A 23,133-nucleotide genomic window follows, 5' to 3' on the forward strand; every position below is an offset into this window, starting at 1 on the left:
AGATCCATTTAAGAGAAACATCTCAACAAAAACCTAGGAACATTCTAGTAAATTTCTAGTCCAATAAAGTTAAGGAGGTTATCCTGGGTACAGCCCTAATGAAAGGCCCTCTCACTGTTAAAGATGTTTGCTTCTCTATAAGGTCAAGGCAATGGAGCAGAGGCAGTGGGAGCATGGTAGGAGAATGGACAAGCTCCACAAATTGGGGGCTAAGGTGCAATTAAAATTCCCAGTCATGCTGCGCATCATGTGGAAGAATAAGATGTATAATTACAAATCAACAGAGGAAGTGGACACATTGACGGACTCCATTAAATGGGACACTATCCTACAAAGCAATGTTTCCGGTGTAGGGTGCAATTGCAGTTATTTTTTCTCTCTCACCACACAGTGGCTCCAAGGCATCCTAATGCCACTTAGTAATGGGAGGGTTCCTCTGCGTGTGGGTGGGGGAAGGGCACTGGGTGGGAGGCAGTGGAATAACAAGAAAAAAGTCGTCATTTCCACAATCCTTTGGTACTAATAAATGCACAGGAATGTCAAAGAGGAGTCAGCTAGAGATGATATGGGGGCACCAAAGAGATTTGGTTTTTGACCTGGAATGTAAATGGCTTGAGGATAAGGAGGAGGGAGGGATTGGTGTTGAGATATCTTGAGGAGAGTAGTAAGGCACATGTTATGATTTTGCAGGAATCTCATCTCATGGCAATTGAGAGTAGAGCCCTCTTTTTTGAGTATAGGTGGATAGACAGCTTTGTAGTATCGGGTCGATATGTTTAATGTGAGGGGTTGCGAACCTTCTGAGAAGGGGGCAGGGGTAGAGGTGTTGACTTAAAAAACAGATAACTCTGGTAGATGGGCAGTGGTGGATTTAAGGTGGGGGCTTCAAATTTACTTGTGCTGCTTGTTATGGCCCAAATTAAGACGATCCTTCTTTTTTAACATCTTTCGATTGGAGTTTGATGGAATCTAAACTTCTGGTGATTCTTGGCGAGATTTCAATAGACTATTAGATCTTAATTTAGATAGATCTACTAAAAGGAAGTGTAGACACACCCCCAAGACTAGACAAGGTCTTAGAAGATTGTTAATTTGGGTGGGTATTTGCCTGGAGGTATAAAAACAGTTCCACAAGAGGATACACATTCCATTGTAAGAAATATGGGCATTTCTCAAGGCTAGACTATTTCTTTAACCACAGAGATTTTTAACATATCTTCATTTAAAAATGTTTCCTCATCTTGTGGAAGGCTGTCATAAGCCACAAGACCCTCCCATGTGTTCATGTGATGAGTACTCTGCAATGGACACTTTACATATCATATTAATTTGTCCTAAATGGGCCAATTTGCAACTTAGTATATTCGCCCATTACTTATACATAGGGAGTTCAACTATGCGAGACCCACTCCCCTATACCTACAATTATTAACTAATTTTACTTATTACTGGTATGTCTCGAGATTATTAATAGCTGTGTACCATGCCTATGCTTGAGACTGAATCCATATGGAACTTATTATATGAAATTATATTAATTGATGTGCTTATATAATTTTATGATTTTGTTATTGTACATTTATGATTGCTGATGTCAATCGAATAAATTAAATATTGATTGCTGTTGATTGCTGTACCATCCACAATCCAACACTTTCACTACTGTTGTATTGACTGGACCGTGAATGGTGAATTTTACCCCTCCACAATCCAACACTTTCCCTACTGTTGTACTGACCGGAGTGGGCATAGTAAATGCTATCCCTCCTCTATCTAACACTTTCCCTACTGTTACACTCATTGGGGTGGGAATAGTACATTTTACACCTCTGAAATCTAAGACGTTCCCTACTGTTGTAGTGATTGGAGTGGGAGTAAATGTATCTCCATCCACTCCAATAGTATTGCTCCTGTTGTACTTGCGGGAATGGGTACAGTAGATATTACTGATCCTCAATCTAATACTTTTACTACTGTTGCATTTATTAGAGGGATATTTGTAAATTTTAACCAGTTTTGTTATTTTTGCGTTGTGTGCCTTGGGATTAGTAAATATTTTATATATTAATTTGGTATACATTTTTGTGGGAACAATATATGTATTACATTTTATTTTTTGTATGGTGTTTTAATGTATAATATTATGTTTTTGTTTATATGTTATTTTTCATGTGTGAAATACGTTTTTAGGATTTTCAATAATTTGGTCACAATATTTTAATGTGGCGATATTTTGAGTGTCGACATTTTGCCAGTGTACCCTCCAATACAGCTCACTAAACAGCTTACTTTAGGGTACTCATAAAGTTTTCCACCAGACCGTTGGCCTGGAGCCAAAAATGAGTGCGTTTTTGAGGCTTTACATTGAGGTGATTTCGAAAGTTTTGGGATTCTCAACTATTAATGGGAAGCCTTTTTCAGATTTCAAGATTGCAGGCACACCCCATGTTGCAAAGATGCCATCTAATTGTTTAATAACATTTTCATATGTAGTAAATAAATGGTTTCTATAAAAGGAAAATGGGAATAATAATCAATGACTAGAAGATGATGGCCATTCTCAAGAGGACCAAAGAAGTCAATAGCAATTCTCTCCTAAGCATGATGTTGCAAGTCTGACATATTCGAAGGGTGTTGAATGAATTGAGATGAAAGACAGTTGCATATACAACAAGTCTTTAACTCAAGGTTGTGAAACCAGACTCGGTCAAGTAGAGCTCTCTTAGTGGACTCTGTTTCTTGATGTCCCTCATGGACGAAGTCAATCACTTGTTGTCATAGACTCTCAGAAATAACCATTCTCATTCCACGTAGAATGAGGCCTTCTTGAGTCACTGAAAGGTTGTCTTGGATATTTCAGAATTTTCACATACTCACTGTCATTAGCGAGAGGTCTAGAGTGCTGGCTCCACTGCTAATGAGCAATAATGTATTTTAACTTTAATTTTATTAGGTCACTATCTTGGCTCATGGCAGTGTCAATTTGTTGTAAAGACATAGCATCCCGTGTGCTTGATTTCACAATAAAATTGATGTAGGCCTCTGTTGTCTTGTATGAGGTACTAGGACATTGCAATAGTACTCATGAAAAATAATCAGCAAGAATGTGGTCTTTCCCTGGACGATGAAGAATTGTATTGTTATATTTTTGTAACCTCAAACCCTAGCGTTTAATTAGAGGAGGCATTTTGGCTTCTGGATTGCCAAATATTGTCAACAGTGCTTGATGATCAGTCACTACTGTGAAAGGCTTTCTGTACAAGAACACATGGCAATGGTAACAAGCCCAGACCACTGCCACACTTTAATTCTGAGGTTACAAGTAAGCATGTTCAATTTGTGGCAGGCTTTTCCTGGCATTTGCCATGATATGCCACCGGGCATTTGGCTGTCAGGTGTGCTGTGACAGGATTGCACTTAACCCAAAAGGGCTGGCGTCAGCAACAATCTCTATATGCAACTTGGGATAAAAGTAAGTAATTTCAGTGGCATTCTCAATAGCTTGTTTGATTTTTTGAAAGCTCTTCTCACATTCACGTGACTAATGAAAAGACAAATTCTTTTTCCTTAATTCTCGCTAAGGTGCACCGACCGTAGCAAAGTCTTGTATGTATCTAGAACAGTAAATGACTATTTCAAAAAATGATTGTATAATAGAAATGTCTTTTGGGGAACTGGCAGTACAAAACGCTTGCACCTTAGATGGATAAGGTTTCATACCCTCTACGGAAAATACATGTCCAAGGAATATCAAGCTTTTCTTGTGAAATTCACATTTGTCATCATTTAGAGTTAAACCTGCATTGATCAACAAGAAACATACTTGAATGAGAGCTCTGTCATGTTCTTTCTGTCTTGCTCCGAAAACTAATATGTAATCGCTATCATTAAATGCATTTACTACAGGCTGTATGATGCATCAAATTACGTCTTGTAAAAGTTATGCAGCAGAGGATACATCAAAACTCAATTCCTTATAGCAAAACACACCAATATGTGTGAAATTGTTTGTAATGCACCTGGATTTTTCTTCAAGCTGCAATTGGTGACATCCTTAGTTTAGGTATAGTCAAGAGAAGAACTTTGCTGCATTCATTTGAGTTATCATATCTGCAATATGCAGACCTGAATGTCTCTCTTGCTCAATCACCTTGTTGGCCTGACGCATGCCAACACATATGTGCACAGCTCCTTTATTGTCTCTTTTAGGCACTACTACAATTGGAGAAACCCATGGCCTTGGGCCAGTGGACTGTTCAATGATGTCATGTTTAAGCAATGAATTAAGATCTTTCTCAACAGTCTCGTGAAGGTGAAAGGCAATTTTACGGTGACTCTGTGTCACAGGACGAACATCCTCATTTAAATGTAACATCACGTTCATAATTTTGAGTTTACCTAACCTGTGAAATAATGAAGGAAATTGACTGACAATTTCATGATGGGCATTCATATTGTAGTTCACTGATATCAGTCCTATATTAGCAGCAGTGTTGAAACTCAGCCAGCAGGCACTTGAGGCTGTTCCTTGAAGTACATGAATAGGTGCTTGTACCACAGTTTTCTTATGTTTCATTGTGGCTATAAACAAGCCTTGACTCTTGAAGGGCATCTTGCCAGCCCATACGTTTAATTTAGTCTTTGGCTTTGTAAGTTGAGGTAATGGAGACAATTCTTGATACTACTCCTCAGGCATGATATTTATCGATGCATCACTGTCAATTGTATAATAGCATCAAACACCCATTTTTTCTTTGGAGTTATCTTTGGACAATGTTTGAATGTTTTTGGTGCTTTTTCATGTTGATTCTTCTTCACTTTGAATTTTTACTCACATCCGACCAGTCCCACATGTGCATGCCCTTCTGAAGCAAACATCAGCATTGCACAATTGTCCTCGTCACTTTCACTATAAACTGATACTGAGTTCCTCTTTGTCAATGATTAAGACAATGATTGACTTCTTTTCGTGTTGATTTGCCTCAGTTGGTGTGGAAAATTGGCCTTGTGGGAGCGTGTCGAACATTGATGAGGTAACATTCGGTCGTCCATTTTGATTTCACGCTGTGACATGCTAACTTTTCTCTTCACCTTGCAAGCTGTCATGAAGTGGTTCACTTTATCCCAGCTGATGCGCGCCTGTTCTATGGTGGGACAATTGCCTTTGTGTGGAAATTACAGTCCACATCCTTAACACTACTTTCTTCTTCTGTGGAGACATCACCTTGTATGCCTACTTCGGCATACTCTTCATGCTCATAACTGAAGCACTTAGGGGGCCCTCTGGCCTCAAGTCATCACTTGACAATTAGCATGCTTTTCAGTGCTAGCAGCTTTTAGGACCAGTTTTAAGAGCAGAGTTTCCCTCAGCATTCGTTTTCAAAAAGAATCTGACAGACATCCATCGATTTTTCTGACGCTGGTAGCTTCCTCATTATTAAACTCATTGAATCTACAGTGCTTCACTAGAACACCCAGTCTCTCAACAAACTAATCGATGGTCTCATTTGGTCTTTGGTGTTCTTGATTGAATATATAATTCGGAATCCATATTTGGCACTGGATTAAATTTGGCATTAAAGGCTGTTTTAATTTGAAGATATGTCACTTCACCTTCTTGTGGCATCTTTTTCATGGCTTCTTTCACTCCTTCTCCAGCCATGTTCCTCGGATACTTTAACATCTTTTTATCATCCTTTTCAACCATTGCATTTATTAAATATTCAAAAGTCTCTTTCCATGCAATCCATTTATTGATGATATTGTGGTTCTGGTTGTATCAAATACAGATTGCCGTTTTAGAAATGCAGCAGCCATATATACATTGATGAACTACAGCGGTCTCTCAGGCGCATCATGTGACACTCAATCAGGCAGAGCTTCTCTATAACCGTGTAATGTGCTGGCTTCAGGTTCAACTTTAATGATTTGTGGAGATTGGATCTCACTCTGGCTCTCCATTGGAGCTCTTTCTTGAGGGTGGTCTAGGGAGGTGTTCTGGGCCCCTATGTAGCAGCTTCAGTGAAGACAAGCTTCTTCTGACGATCGCTCCTTCAGCACTTCCCCTGACTTTTCTTCTGGGGCCACTTTGCAGCATGTTGTGGACGGATGATAAGTTAATGTTTCTGTATGTAAATTAACCTTTAAAATTATAAGTTCATGAAAGCAGATAATGTTATGATGTTCTGTCAGCTTTGTGCTTAAATGTTTCTTCACAAACACCTGGTAAATCTTTGCTTTGTAGCACATGCATTTCAATTTAATCTGTACTGTACATTTGATGTGCTCTGCTTTCGGAACCAGGTTTCATCCACCTTTAGCATTCTTTCTCCGTTTACCTTTTGGCATTAATTTGCATAATGGTGCAGTGCCTTTTATTTGTGGCTGTTTCATTCAGTTCTTGACCACTGACATGTAGACATTCAATGTCATCTTCTTTATCTTAAAGCATTTTATACAGGCTGGTGTTGCACTGAGACTCCACCAGTACCAGCGTTGATTCTGCACTTCAACTATGACACGTGTGGAACGCACAAGCAGTTTGCTAGACCACAGAAAACTCTCTGGGAGAGCCTTTTCAGTGTACGGGCTTCAGATCCCCTATCTTGTCGCTAGTTGTAGCATCCTATCAGCGCCGGTACTCACAAATAACTACACCAAACATGGCGAGTAATTTTACATGTCTTTTTTCCTCTGCGTGTAAGTCAGAACTTAGCATCCTAAGCACGTCTTCAACTCATCTCTCTAATGCTTACATCACAGGCCTATGGCGTACAGTTGGAAGTCAAAGAGTTCCAGCATTCTTTTATTTACAAGAAACTACACTCACCATCTTAGAACTGTGAGGAGGAAAACTAGCGTGGTGTAATAAGGGTGGCCAGACTCACGCTTCTGCCCAGTATATATGTGTTTAGGAACAATCTTTGCTCAGGGTTTGCAGTATGGCCTGTCAGTGGATATGGGTCTGTGGTAGAGATTGTTACGGTAAATGTTACAAGGTGACTAATTAATCTAACTAGTCTCTTGTGAGTTTTCCATGAGTGTCAGTTTTCACTAGTGATGCACTCTCGAATAGTGCTTTACTTTTGGGGAAATGAATAAGGGAAGAAGAGTCTGTATTGGGAAGATTTCAGTCATGAATGAGAGGGCCTGGCCCAGCATGGTGCTGGTGTCCCTTCTTGACCATAATGGAGAAATCAGCAACTTTACAGCATTGCGGGTATTTTGAAACACCCACAGTTATAGAAGAGGGGACTCATCTAGGATCACACAATATGCTAAAGCGCAGGATCAGATTCCACAGCAGACAGTTCTGCCAGTAGACTTCATCGACTCCTTTTGAGAAAAAAGTGTACTACATACATCTGCCTTGTAATATGATTTAAATATGTCCTGGGGCAATGGCAACATGTAACAATAATAAAATTGCTGATAGAATGTGCAGTTACACTTGTATACTTGTATGATAGTTGAGTATTCTCATGGTACAAGGTCATCTTCTGTGCTTATGTGTACATGTTATATGCATCAGCACAGTTAATTGGCGTCTGCCCCACTGGAAAGTACTGTGGTATATTTCAGTTGCTGGCTGGGGGTCGTTATATAAAGTAGTTTGGATTTGCTGAAGATAAAGATGGTTTCCACTGGTAAATGTGTGGTGTGAAGTGTACGGTGGTAGATGTGGCAGCTGGTAAGAAGAGCATTGGAGTAGCGGGAAGGAACCCACTGAGCACACTTGAAAGGAAGCTGACAAGATGTGGAAATATGGATTTTTCTGATCAGTTATGTCCCCTATCTTGGACCCCAACGGTTTCATGTATGAATCACAAGTACATGTATGTTCCCTCCAGTTCCAGTTATGAAGACGCAAACACATGTGCGTCCACCGTCAACATGTCCTCTTTCAGATCCGCCATGAATAGGCCGGATATTCCATTCCTAAGTATGAAAGGCCACCGGCTTTATATGGTTCACTTATGCCATTTTACAGTCCAGGCAAGTAGGCCCTGATTCTGTCATCAAGCTTTTCTTGCCTTCTGCCTCTGAAAACTCCAGTCTGAGCCTGCATCTGTGACCATGAACTTTGTCTCATTCCCTGCGCGGCCCACGAAGCCTGACATCAGCCTGTTGCCTGCCAAAAACTGTATTTCACCTTCGAAATTATCTGCTCCGCTCCCTGCCCAATGCATTCCTGTCTAGTAGTTTAAGTAAACATTCTTCCAGCTACCGAGCAAAGGCCCGACTTCTCTGTCTTTATGCAAGTAATTCATAGCCCTATTATTATGGAAGATTTCTGCCCTCGCATCTAGTGTAGACACTTAGACGCTTGTACACGCACTAACAGTCAGTATAGTCAGTATAGAATAAGATTCTACTCTTTTGGATAACATAGTTCTTTAAACATAGGATGTTAGATATGATTTGGGATTAGGTTGACTTGACCCTCCAGACTTCTGTCGCCACATGTAGAGCTAAATGTCAAGTCCCCTTCACCCCCTAGTTGCACGTCAATCACACGTCATGCTGCTGCGCGCGCATTTCTGCCAAGTATTTCTGCTGACATTGCGAAATTCTTTCATGGAACCACCCTATTATGACATCACACCTGATGACGTTCTTTAGTCGCACCCAGTTACGCCTACTTTTGCTACGCATGTATATTTTATCTACACTATCAATTGTTACGCCTCTTGCATTTGTTTCACTGTAATGCCTATTGTATAAAAGTAATTACTTATCAATAAAGTATGTACTTCACTTCCTGAACCTTCGTGGTGATGGAACTTGGAGCAACCGATTCGAATCGTCCATTGGAATAAAGCCCATTCCGAACCTCTAATACCACGGATTCTGCCTCTTATTTACTGAGCTATTTTTATTATGTTTCTGTATCAAATTAAGTCCCGGTAATTAAATTATTTACCACATGAATGGCGCCCGAATAGGGACACTTTCTCATCTCACGCGCCGGCGGTGCGTTGCAGGCCCGGTCTCCTGCCACAGCTGGACGGACAACAACGCGTACCAGCAGGATTTCCTGTATCTCCCTCCGGTCAAGTGGGGGCGACTGAGGCTGCGATCAACACCCAGACGAGGCGGTGAGAAGTGCGAAGTATCCCGACCAGAGCCTAGCTGAGAGAGCAAGATCCGAGGTACACAGAGGCCCACCAGTTTCCGAAGTTTCCGAAGTCCCGAGTCCAGTCCGGTTCAAGTTCAGTTCAGTTCCGAGGCCTTCCGTTCCGAGCTACCCGGTGAGTACCATTACTGGGGAGGCGTTCTGACGTGCACATAGGTTGTGCCGGTCAAGACGGGTTTGGGTACACAAATCCGGTCTGCACTGTTTTAGCAGTGTATCTGTACTGTTTAGCAGTATATCTAGTATATCAAGTATATAAATTCAGAATAATTCAGTTAATACCGAGTATTATGTTTAGTGATTAAGTCTCCTTAGATCGTCAGCATCATTGTTGCTCATTTAAATGTTAAATGTTAAATGTGTTAATACGTCCTGCATATTGTGGTGTGAATGACTGTTCATTATTGTGTTTATTGTATTAAGTTTGTTCAAGATCAAGTATCAGATCAGTTTTCAATATGCCGCTCTTTTCGAAATTAAGACAGATCACAACTAGAAAAGGGGTACTCGAAGAAGCTGTTCCTATTCCTCCTAGGGACACTCCAGGGTACTTCATGTATCATAAACACGGTTTAGACGCTATATTATTTCTTGATTTATGGGTAGACTACACCAAGGAATTACCAGAAAGTCAGAGGTGGCCCGCAGCTGGGACCTGGGATGCAGAGTGCATCATGAAAGTAGAGGAAGAGTTATGGAAAAGGAAAGCCAGACAGTCGCAGAAAGACGCCGTTGAATTATGGCGTAAGGAATCTCATAGACGTACAGAAAAAGCACTCCGACAGGAGGAGAAAAATAAGGAGAGTTCAAATAAAGTCCGAGAAAATCTATTGATTGAAGAAGGTACACGAGTGAAATCAGAACAAGTAGACAGACAAAGAAATGCTCTTATGAATGGTATGTACCCCCTCCTGGCCGAGGGATTACCTAAGGCTACTCCGGAGATACCAAAAGACTTGCCACCCCCATTGTTCCCAATAAAAATGCATCCTAAGGGGCATCCTAGAACAGCAGAAGATGTTTTTCTTTCCTCATATTTAGATGACGCAGCTCCCGAGTATGCTAACCCCGCCCCACATAGACCGTCTGCCGGGGTGGTTCACCGCCAAGATCCTGTATCTCTACAGCAACAAATCCTGACACAAGTTCCGGCAAGCACATCTGTTTCCACATCTGTTCCTACAGCTACTTCTATAGCTGTGTCCACACCTATAGTTGCTGTATCGCGTTCAACGAACCCTTTCACGCCCGATACCCCAGATGGGGCTACCGGAGGTGCTACCAACATTTTTTCTACGCCACCCAGAGTAAATAAACTTACCTTTCAAGAATCAGCACATCCACGTACTCCCAAACTCATAAATGCCCGCACGCTTAAGGAACTTCTAGTAGATTGTAGATATGACCCTGTGCCCGGCAAAGAGGACGAAATGATCATGGCATCATTACGTATCAGACGAGCCGCGGTGTATTTAGGGAAGTTACCAGGAATGACTGTGCATCTAGATAAAATATACCATTTTGTCCAAACAGGGCGAGATTCTGAATGTATTAACAGAGCTATGGAATACCAGAAAGTGGAGATACAGGGGGAATTGTTACGTTTCCTCATAAATTGTGTGATCCGAAATCAAGACCGACCGGGGGTAGATCCGGAAGCAATGCAAACTCTTACCAGATGGAGCCAGAATATATCAGAAGGGAGACATGATAAGCAAAATTGTATAATAGCCATGTGCCGAAAGATCCGTAAAGAAATAGAACGCCTACACGAAGAGAGATTAGCGGTAGACCAGTTCGAACAAAGCGAGGAGGAAGAAGGATCAGGACTGCCCACAGGACAGTCAGAAACAATAGCCTATGTAGGTAGAGGAAGATCTTGTAATACTACTCGATGTTTTATTGACCCGATACGTCCGATATGTCCAGATAATAACAGGAATTTCCAAACACCTATAATAAATATAAGGTCCCCCGAGCATTCGTTCCAAGCCGCTGACAAATTACTCCGAGAACGAAGGGGTTATCATTTACTCGATTCTATGGATGAACAAGAATTAGCCAGGTCAGCCGTTCATTGGGTTGACAGTCCCGGAAAATATGGTGATGATACAGTAGCACACACATTTTTGAACCTCACCCCAGATGAACAGCGTTTAGCTGGGATTTATATGATTCAACAACTCCTTATACTATATAAAAGCCAACATTCAGATCCTGGTCCCTTACCTGATATATTGACTGAACTACTCACGAATAGATGGAGAGGTTCAGGTACTAGGTTAATTAGAGAAATACTAGAATCAAGAAAGCAGTACATTCTTTTTGTATGTCCAGAACATGTCTCACTGCCCATCAAGGAAAGAACCACGTATTACATGGACAGACAGAATCCCTTAGGAGAAGTACACCCAATAAAAGGCGAGGACAATCAGTTTAAACGTGTATTTGTATATACACCCATATCGAAAATAGAATTGTTACAAATGAAGAAAGTGGTACCCAGTCATGACAAAGACCCAGCGGGTTTCCACCGAGAAATTAAAGACATGTTACTCATGGGAGAGTATACCTATCCCGACATTATGACAATATTAAAGGTATTAATGCCTGCTGGCATTTATGAAAAACTTAAGGAAAAAGAGTGGGAGGTGGGAGACCAAAAGATAGACTGGACAGCATTAGAAGCAGAAGAAAAGGCCCGAACTGCAGGAGCAGGGCTTGGGGATAAAACTAAAGCACTACCAGGTTTACTAGTACAGGTACTGCCACGTTTATTAACTACGAAAAAGGAAGACTGGGGTACAATCTCAGCCTGTAAACAAAAGCAAGATGAAGACACTAGTGATTTCTATGCCCGATTTGAAAAATGTTTTGGTATAAATAGTGGCATAAAAGCAAGTAGCGAATCATACCCACATCTGTTTGTGACAAAATTAGTCGAAAATTCCTTACCCCAAGTGAAGAATAGAGTATTGAAATTCGAGAGTACCTGGCAAGGTAACACCCCATCACAAATGTTACAAATGTTACAGTATCATCACAATAGAATTAGAGAGGAACAAGAACATGAACAAAGACGCATGAAAGACACAAAAATGAAAATGCTAGTCTCCCAGACAGTTCCAGCTGAAGGACATAAAAAGGGTACGACACATTCCGGTGATTCAGCAGGACCTGTAAAAGGGACATGCAACTATTGTAAACAGCCAGGACATTACATACACGATTGCCCAGTCCTGAAGCGTAATATCGCCACAGGTATTACAAAAGAAAGACCACGGCCACCTAGACAGGATCAGAATGAACAAGGAGCCCCGCAGCATGCACAGTCCATGCCAGCTCCACCACAGTCTATACAGTTTGTGCCAGCTGCACCAGCGCTGCCTGTTGCTGCCACACAAACCACGACACGACAGCTGTACCAGACCGCACAGTACGATTATCCCGATTAGCAACGATACGCATGAACCAGCCTAGAGAGGGAAGTTGACTTACCCCTTATAGAGGTCCCTGTAGACCAAGAAGGACCTTATGTACATAGTGAATTATTAGGCCAAGATAGAAAATTTTTACTTGATACAGGGGCAAGTCGAACAACCATAAAACGTAGTGAAGTTCCAGGGGCACCCCTCTCAGGCTCACAGAATATTTCCCTTGGTTTTTCAGGAAAACCTATTGTTAATGAAGTATCACAGCCTCTTCCACTTACGATAGGACCTTTGACCCGAACTACAGATTTATTGCTTACTAAATCATGTCCAGAAAACTTGTTAGGTATAAAAACACTGAAAGCTCTAGGAGCTATAATATGTTGTTCGCCGGAAGGAGTAAGATTGTTTTTACGTGATTTCAAAGGTCACTATGTGTCTAGAGACATGGATCCCCGACTGCAGACTTTACCTACACATTTATGGGCACAAGGCCCTACTGATGTCGGTTGCATGAATATTACACTATATCGAGTTACACTAAAGGCAGGAGTGGTACTACCACGAATGCGACAATACAAGTTACCACCAGATGCTGTAGTGGCTTTACTGCAAATCATTGACGAGCTCATTATCCAAGGAGTGGTTATGGAAACAGACTCCAATGTATGTAATTCCCCGATAATTCCGATTCTTAAACGAACAGATCCAAAGGCCCCGCCAGTATATCAATTGGTTATTGATCTGCGCGAATTGAACAAATGCATTGTACCACAATTCCCTGTGGTCCCAGATATCTCGTCATTACTGACAGCTATTGATTCCGAAGCAACATTCTTTACTGTAATTGATCTCAAGAATGCCTTTTTCAGCGTCCCAATAGATCCGGAAAGCCAATACTTGTTCGGATTTAGTTTAAATGGACGTAGCTTTAAATTCACACGCGCACCTCAAGGATTTACAGAAAGCCCCAGCATCTATAGCCAAGCACTGAAACGAGAACTCGACAGTATCCACATGCCAGTCAACACTGCCCTGCTTCAATATGTCGATGATCTGCTGATCACCGCTAGAAGCGAACCAGAATGTGAGAAAGCATCACTGACAGTTTTACAATTTCTAGCCGAAAAGGGGCACAAGGTGTCCCCTTCTAAGCTGCAATTCTGTGTCCAGCGAGTTGTTTATCTTGGACACTCGCTGTCCAAGGAGGGAAGGCAGCTTACACCCGACCGCATTCAGTTAATAGCTAACATGCCAATACCCAAGACACAAAAGGAGGTGCGGGCTTTCATAGGCCTCACTTCATATTGTAGGCAGTGGATCCCTCAGTATGCATTTTTAGCAAAACCACTCATTCAATTGACAACACAGGAGGCAGCCACATCGACTGTTCTCCCTTGGACTCAGGAACATACACAAGCTTTTGAAAGCCTAAAGAAAGCCTTATGCCAAGCACCTGTTTTAGCAACACCATGTTACAATAAACAGTTTACACTCTTCGTTACAGAACGCGAAGGTACTGCCTTGTCAGTACTCACACAGGAACAAGCAGGATCATATAAGCCATGTGCTTATTTTTCTAGTACATTAGATCCCGTAGCTCAGGCTTTGCCTGCATGCCTAAAATCAGTGGCAGCAACAGCTTTAGCAATCAGACAAAGCGATGCCATAGTGTTAGGACATCCATTGACAGTTCAAGTACCACATGCAGTAGAGGTTCTTGTGAATAGAACGCAAACACAACACTTGACTATAGCGCGACTTACAGGGTATGAATTAACATTGTTTCAGCCACATATAGAAATCAGACGTTGTAACACATTGAATCCTGCCACACTTTTACCTGTAATCGGAACAGACCCACTAGCTCATGATTGTATTGAAGTTATTACAATCACGACGAAACCCAGACAAGACTTGACAGATGTCCCATTGTCAGACCCAGACCTGACGTTGTATGTAGATGGTTCATGTATGAGAACAAGTACAGGAGAGCTAGTGGCCGCTTACGCAGTCACAACAGACACTGAAATCATTGAAACAAATTGCATAAATACATTGTCAGCTCAAGCCGCAGAGCTCATCGCTCTGACACAAGCCTGTATTCAAGCCACAAATAAAAAAGTCAACATATACACTGATTCACGTTATGCATTCGGAGTTGTACATGACTTCGGCGTGCTGTGGCGAGAGAGAGGTTATTTAACTTCTCACGGTGCCCACATTCAGCACGGACCCCTCATTCATACCTTATTAGATGCAATACATCTACCCACTGCAATATCAATTATGAAATGTAAAGCTCATACGAAAGTTACTGATATCATTTCTCAAGGCAATGATCTAGCTGACAGAACAGCTAAACAGACTGCTCAAACTCAAACATCCGACATGACAAAGACAATAGTCCCGACGCCAACACATTGTATGACGGTTAAAGATCCCACTCTTGACGTAATTGACATACAGACACATGCTACACCAGACGAAATAAAGAAATGGACTGAATTAGGAGGGATCCAAACGGATCAAGGATGGATGATGAAGGAAAAATCTGTGTGGTTCCTTCCTGATTCAATGGTCCAAGTCATTATTAGGGGTGGGCGGAATTTGCGGAATTAACCTCCGCAAATTATCGCGAGAATGCAGAAAATCTCCGCAAACACGCCGGAAATATCGCGAAGATGCGGAAGTTTTTTGCCGCCTGTTCGCGGTATTTTTTGCGTGTTCGCGGGTCGCCAACTTACCCATGCGGTCGCTCACGGGCGCGGCCATCTTGTTTTCACTTGTCCCGCCCTCTGGCGTTGTTTACTTCCTGTTCCGGGTCGCGCAATGCATGTTCGCGGTCGATATTTCCTGTTCGCGATCGCTTTTACTTGATCGCGTTGCTTTTTGCTTGCTCAGGGAGAAAATATCGCGCGAACTTGCGCACGTGGTCGCAACGGGCGCGGCCATCTTGTTTTCCACTCTATTGCATGGTTCTGGGGCCTGATTTTCAATCCTCCCTAAATCTTTTCAATCCTTTGTTTATAGCCACTTTTTTCGGATCTTTATTACTTATTATTTCTCTAACTATTTTCCTGCCTCTATATTTTTGGTTTTTGTGTACCTTTTTTTTTGTTTTTTAGCTACTTTTTCTCTTTGTATTGCCTGCTATTTATTTCCTTTACTCCTTTATTTATTTTACCTTTTCTTTCCCGCCCCGTCCCCAGAACCATGTCCAAGGGCAGGGCTGTTCGCCGGCGCAGCCAGAGCCGCGACCGCCTTCCTTGCGGAAGGCGGCGCCCACAAGGGGTGCATGCACGGGCCTTATTTGGGGAGGCGGAGTTGGCTGCACTAATTTTCTTTGTGCAGCGCCACCTCCCCTCAACCCTGGCAGCAGGTGGCAGGCCTGGGTCCGGGTACGGCCTCCGGGAGCGTCGGCAGCGGTGGGGGAAGGTGCGCCGGGCAGTGTCTCGCATCTCTGGGGTCCGGCGCACCCAGGCACAGCTGACGCACCGGTGGTCCGACATCCTGGACCGTGAGCAGGACCTGCTGGACCTGCTAGGAGTGGAGGTCCCGGGGCTTGGTGAGTACCTATTTAATTATTACAACTTTGTGTCTGTTCTTCTGCTCTATGTTATATATTGCGAATATCTTTTTTTCCTTCCAACCAGATAGAATGTTGCTGCTTGCAATACATTCCAGGTTAATAATGTTTAAAAGTCTTCTGTGATTATGACACAGGTGCTCTTCTGCGCTACTACTAATCTTACTTGTTTGCAGCTTTGCGTTTGCGCTTGCTTAGCGTGATTCTTTACGAGTTTATTTTAGAGAAATTAAGTTACGTAATGCTACAGTGACTCATGTCCACTCCTTACTTTGTCCTGTCACTAATAGATAGGGGCGGATTGATACATAGGTTTAGGTACTTTGTATGAGCTTCTAATTGGTTAGTGGTATGCGTGATGCCCCCTCACTCAGTTACGTGACGTGCTGCTAGTACGCCAGTCTTTAGAACCTTTCTAGTTTGTTCAATGAGTGGAGGTAGGCTTTGCAGTTACTTAGCAGTAGCAGATGAGCATCAATCAAACCAAAATTGTGTATATACAAAAAATGTAGTCATGTTAATGTGTCCTCCATGATTGGATCATACACATTGTTGAGGAATACAGTCGAAATGCATACTTAATGTACAATTGGCATGCCTGGAATAGGTGGGCTAGGTTGGGTGGTAGGTTGTACTAATACTTAGGCTTACTTGTAACTTAGTTTTCTGGAATCAGAATGGAAGAATGGATTACTGTTGATAAATAGTAACTTAAGTAGTCGAACTGCGAATCCCCCGATATTACATGTTGACCAGATGAGATCGGTCAATGTAGTTATTGCAATTGTTTACATAAGTGTTTTTTGACCGTTGTTGAAAAAAATTGTATTTGCTTAAGTTGACACCATCCATCAATGTTTGTCTTTCTTATATCTTTCCTGTTCATCAGCACCCAGGGGCAGACGGGCAGGGACTGGGCAGTCGGCAGGACAGGAACACCACGAGGAGGACACCGCTGAGGGCTCCTCTGCTGGCCCCAGTAAGTCTTCTTGTTTTTAATAATATTTCTTATTCCATAACTTTTACTGCCCCATTTCTCCCGAACTATAGTGTGTTTCCAAATGCTATTTTTTTACCACCAATTATCCTTCGATCTGTACGGTTTCAAAAAGCTTATCCCTGCCTCCGCTATGATGACTGAGTACTACTACATACTATCAGTCTGTCTGTCTGTACTGTAGTAGCTAGTCTTGCCCAGTGCCACTCTTTGTGAAAGGTTGTAATATAAAACTCATATTCACCAGTAGCTCGTACAATCCGTTGGGTCGTTGTCTTGTACTACTTTTTACTCTTGTTGATGTTTAGGCTTTGAAAATTCACAGCAACAGCCCTACCAGATTTCTTAATATTTTGATATGATACCCTATAGGACATACAACTGTTGTAGGGATCTTGCACATACATTTGCACCAGAAAATAGGATGTTGGTGATGGTAGGTTGGACCTTCCTTGCACACCTCAATCAGAAATTCCGCACCCACCACAATTCCACTGCTTGACTATAGTACTGTCTTGTCATACCTATTAGGTCTCGGAACCCTCCCCCCAAGACAACCAACAAGTAGACAACCCAGAACATTAACACACCCAACCTCTGTCGTGGAAGCAATTCACATGCACACCCTTACTTTAATTTGCTCAATCGTGTAAGTTAGTCCACTCCACACCAAATACCACAAAGTCTATGTAAGTTTAAAATTTTTATTTCAATTTGAGAAGGTCTGTACACTGTTATCTTAGCAGCACCAACCGGCAAATCAATAACATTAAAACAAAATACATTGTTACACTAATACAGTTGGGAATTAAATCATGATAACTGAAGTGGTGGAAGGCAGCACCACCATCCCATAGCAATTTAGTTTATATACATTTATAAATGAAGATGTGAGTGAAGGGACCCCTCACCTCAGAAGAACCTAGTACTGGTAGTTGGTGCATCGTTCAGAAGCTCTGGTTCGTAGAAGCGAATCTTGCGTCTGTAATGCGAAAAAAGGAAATGGTGTGCGTTAGTATATTTCAACTTGCAAGCATTTCTCAGCCGTGCCAAAAAGTGTAGCATCTATGGATAAGCAATATGGACTAACAGTAACAGTAGTACACCAGTTCTTCCTAAAAAAGTGGCTTGTTAATGTTTGTTGACCGCCTGTACGCAGCGCGTAGACTAGACAGTAGCAGTGTGAGGCAGGTCATGTGGGCTCAAAGGTGTCTTAAGAAGCTGCAAGGTAAAGGTAACGTCACATGTGCATGGCTAGGGCTAATCAAGCAAATGCTACAATGATCATATAACTTAGTGTCTACTCTACTACTACCTGATTTGTACTAGTGATTTATGTTAGTATTAACTCATTTTTCAACCTTGCTACTGATCAATAGGGGGGAGGTGTATATGTTGCCTAATAAATGTGTAATGTTTTCTAGGCGCACTACCGACCACCATTGCTGGGGCCAGCGAAGGCGACGCAGAGGGCGAGGATGCGGCAGTTGCAGATAGCAACGGAGGGGGAGTGGCAGCACCAGTGGCAGGCGGTGGTAAGTTAGATTCATAATCTTTAACTATTGTTGAACTTGACAGCACACTCACTGCAAAGGTGTACTGTATGTATATGTATACTGTAAAGTTGTGAATTAGGGCCCCATTAGGATGGTGGGCGTATTGCCCCCGCCGGGCTGGCTGGAATTCACTGCCGTCACAGCAGGGGCAAACCTCCCGCCATCCCTGTAGAAAATATTCAGACATGTCTAGGCGGAAAAGGGTTCAATATGGCGGTGGTGTCTCTCTCACCACACCGGCAGCCATATAATCTGCATTTTGGAATGCCTTTGCGTGGCGGCATTACCGTCCGCCACGGAAAGGCATGCACACATTGCAGAGTATGCTTGGGGGCCCCCATGGAGGGTACCTACCGATGCTATGGTACCCCCCGACTTTCAAAGCAAAATGTGACAGGCTCCGTGCGAGGCCCGTCATGTTGTGCTTGGAAAAGCAGCACAACATTTTAGCATTGCTTTCAGCAAAGCCAACCAGAATTTAAATTTAAAATAACAGGGTGCGCCCGCCACTGTGCCGGGCGCATCATCCTAATTAATTGTCCCCACGGGACCCCCACCCTTTTTAGCAGTTGGATGGCGGGCGGACAAAGTCCGCCCGCTATCCGATGTCGTAAGTAAGTATGAGTTCTTGGGGACGTTTGAAGAGTGAACTAGAAGACTAGAATTCCCTTTAATTGGTATAGGACTAGGAGCCAGAGTATTGAGTAACCAATGGCCTCATCTATCTGATTTCAACTCCGCTTTGAAAGTTTTATGGAGAAGAGCACCTGGTGCACTGTTCAACTAAAAAGTGTAAGACAGGTGGAAGGAAGAAGGACGGGCGACATTTAAAATGTTATGTACTACTGTGCTTTATTTTATAGTGCTACTCTACCATGCCACTATGTGTATAAATAATTACCTTGTCCTACTGTTTTATTAAGACTATATTTTACAATTGTCTTGTTTTTTTCTTTTTGATACACAGCTACTCCGAAAATCAACCGGAAGGAGTTGGCCGCCAAGGCACGGCGCCGGAAGCTGGAGGCAATCCAGCAGGAATACCGGCGGCTGGTGGTCCTAGCCGAGGAGGAGGAGGAGAGTGCAGCAGCAATTGAAGCCTCCTCCAGTGCCCCGGGCCCCAGCCACCGCCCTCCAGCGGTACGGCGCCACCGTCTGGCGGCTGCCCGCCGCCACTGTGCCATCTCCGGTGCCCCCCCACTGTGGTTGCAACTGCCGCGGCCTTAGACGCCGCGTCGCCCATTTAGAGGACCAGATTCGTGTCCTCCTCCAGTCCCGCCCCACCAGTTAGTCCCTGTCACTGCCCCTTTTTTAATTCCTGTTTGTTTCCTCACTCGTTTGGGCGTTCTCTATTTCTATGGACAGTCGTTGGGGTTAGGGAGGGGGGTGGGTCAGCTTTTGTGGGTTTAGTTTATTTGTTAGGGTCAATTAAATATATTTTTCTATGTTACATGCAATGTTGTTAATGTTTTGTAGGTGGGGTAACTGTTTTACATCACACTGTTTCTTTGCTGGTGCATGGCCGCCCATAGCGTGTGTTTGATTTCAATAATTTGCTGACTGTATAAGACACAAACAGATAGATGCGACACACCTCACTCATTGACTGGTCCTACTATGCATTCTTTGGAGTGGTGTTTGAAACTGACATCATTGACAACATGTCCATTATTGATTCTGCCTCCCCCAAACTTCTCTCTTACCGGTGCTTGATGTTTATGTCCAACTGTGGCACAGCACTGGCTGCATGGTGAAGATGGTTTCCTTTTTCATACATGCCATGATTGGGGTGGTGGTGGTAGTATAGTAGTAGTATACACTGGCAGGGTAGCAGCATTTCCAAAAAAAGAAAAGGAGATAGTCAATCGCCTTTGAGAGACTGTTAGAGGAGTAGTTGAATGAAGTACATCACAGAATTTACTGAGCAACAATTATATGCTCAAATATTTGACAAAAAAAATGAATGCTGGATATTATGAGGATAGCCTACTAGACAGAGTTACAAACTATAGTTTTGTCGACTTGGCTATGCCTACAGTCTAACAGTTAGTGCTGTATATGAGGAATGACAACAAACAAATCAAATCAATGCCGGCAATTCATGCTGAGGTATATGTTCCTTTGTTAAATAAAATAACCTGTGAAATATCCTACTCATGGGTGGGCAAGCAGAAGAAGATCATCGCTCTGCATTGAAATTGAAGTAGTGTTGCTTTCACCACATCCGCCCCAGCAAGTGTGTGATTAAGTATTGGTGTACATTTAATTTAGTTACACCTCGACAATAAGTCACACAGCCCGGGGGAAGAGGGTTAGGGTCCGTTGATTGGATGGGAAGGGGGATTTTGGGAAAGGTTTGACATAGAAAAACAGTATGCATACATAGACAAACAAACGACAATCATTGAAGACTACCATACCATATCCATTCCATATGTTAAGGTATAAAAAAGGAAATGCATGCATGATGAGACCCGGATTACATACACTTCTATTTCTTGTTCTGTTCCGGCCTTAAAACTTTAACAGATAGCAAATAGAAATTTTAAATATTGGTAGTGAAGAATCGTAAACACAGAGCAAACGTAATGATGATTGATAATAACAACTCCAAGAACACACTGTTGTAAAGAATGTATACAAGATATTAATCAAATTATTTAAAAGAAGTGAAAAGTGGATACTGTTACTGTCTTATCCTGGTCAAAAATGTGGACTGGTTTTTTGCATCTCGGCATTCCTCTTGCTCCTCTCGTCCATCAATCTTGGGTGTGTCGCCTCACCACTCGCCACTGCCCGGCTGGAATAAAAAGGTGATTGATTGGTAAGGTAATTAATATGCATTGTAATGTTTTACAAAGTTTTGGACAAGGCCCGGCCTGTAATTTTAGATTGAAAACCAAAGGGGATATTCAGAAAGAAAGTGAAAACAAATGCACAAGTGATGGTGTAGTGCAACAAGAACACTTTCCGAGGTGGCATGTATGCATATGCATCATCTCTACTGTAGTCTGTTTCCAGCATAGACCTTCAACAGTAACAGGAGAGATCAGGCCCACAGTGCTTACCATTAGCACATCCTACGTTAACACTTTAGAGTCCTTTTTTGTTTTTCTCTCAAAGAGTTGGACAAACGCAAAGCACATTATCCATTCCAGACATAGCATTTTACAGTTAAAGTTAGTCAAATCAATGCACTGCAGTCATCCCACCGCTACACTCTATTCAACTTCTACACAGACATTTGGGTGTGCTGTGGTTGTGGTTCACGTGTTTACCTTTAGGCTTTTCCGTTTTATGCCACTCATGAAACATCCTCCTGACTTCATCATCAGCTCTGATACTTCTACTGACTGAAGATCGGCCTGCAGTACAAGTGTAATTTTTAGAACACAACAAGAGTAGAAATATAAATATTACTGACTTGAGTCATTCTTTATTGTGTACAGAAAGATAGATTAACACTAGTACACTTTGACATCATTCACTTTGTGCACAACAAACAACGCAAACACAAAGATCAATAGCTCAGAGTCAGGTGTCCAATGCATGCCATTAATTATCATCATTTATTACCTGTTACTTCTCATCTTAAGTTAACGGGCCGTCTCTTTCGCCATCATCATGACGGACGGTGCTGTTTAAGTCACAGTCATTTGCATTGCGCAGCAGATTGAGTGAGTCCCCTTCCTGTATTGAATTAAAAGCAATGTATCACCAAGATGCAGGAGAAGTACACATTTCTTGTTTGCCAGAAGAGGAAAATTAGTAATTACTAGTGTGTTCTGTAGAAAGTTGATTAGTGGCAGTGCACAATTACATCAATTCATGCGAAACACACCACAAAATCTACATCATTCAGTCTGCTATTCTGCGGCCAATGCATGGCATCAATCATTACCTGTTGCATCTCATCTCGTTAACGCTGCAGGCCGTCTCTTTCGCCATCATCATGATGGACGGTGCTGTTAAGTCACAGTCATTTGCATTGCGCAGATTGAGTGAGTGCCCTTCCTGTATTGAATTAAAAGCAATGTATCACCAAGATGCAGGAGAGAAGTACACATTTCTTGTTTGCCAGAAGAGGAAAATTAGTAATTACTAGTGTGTTCTGTAGAAAGTTGATTAGTGGCAGTGCACAATTACATCAATTCATTCATGCGCAACACACACAACAAAATCTACATCACTCAGTCTGCTTTTCTGCGGACAATGCATGGCATCAATCATTACCTGTTGCATCTTATTTTCAGTTAATGGCCAGTCTCTCTCGGCTCTGAAGGAGGATAGCTATAGAAGTCATCAGATTCATGGTCCACTTGTTTTGGAAGGACGAGGAAAGTTTGAATTTGTTGTTACCATCATCCAATCATCATTCATGAGGGAAATGGAATTGACCAGGAGATGCAGTATGATCGAGCGGA

This window comes from Triturus cristatus, chromosome 4_1 (genome assembly GCF_964204655.1).
Source record: "Triturus cristatus chromosome 4_1, aTriCri1.1, whole genome shotgun sequence".
NCBI lineage: Eukaryota > Metazoa > Chordata > Amphibia > Caudata > Salamandridae > Triturus > Triturus cristatus.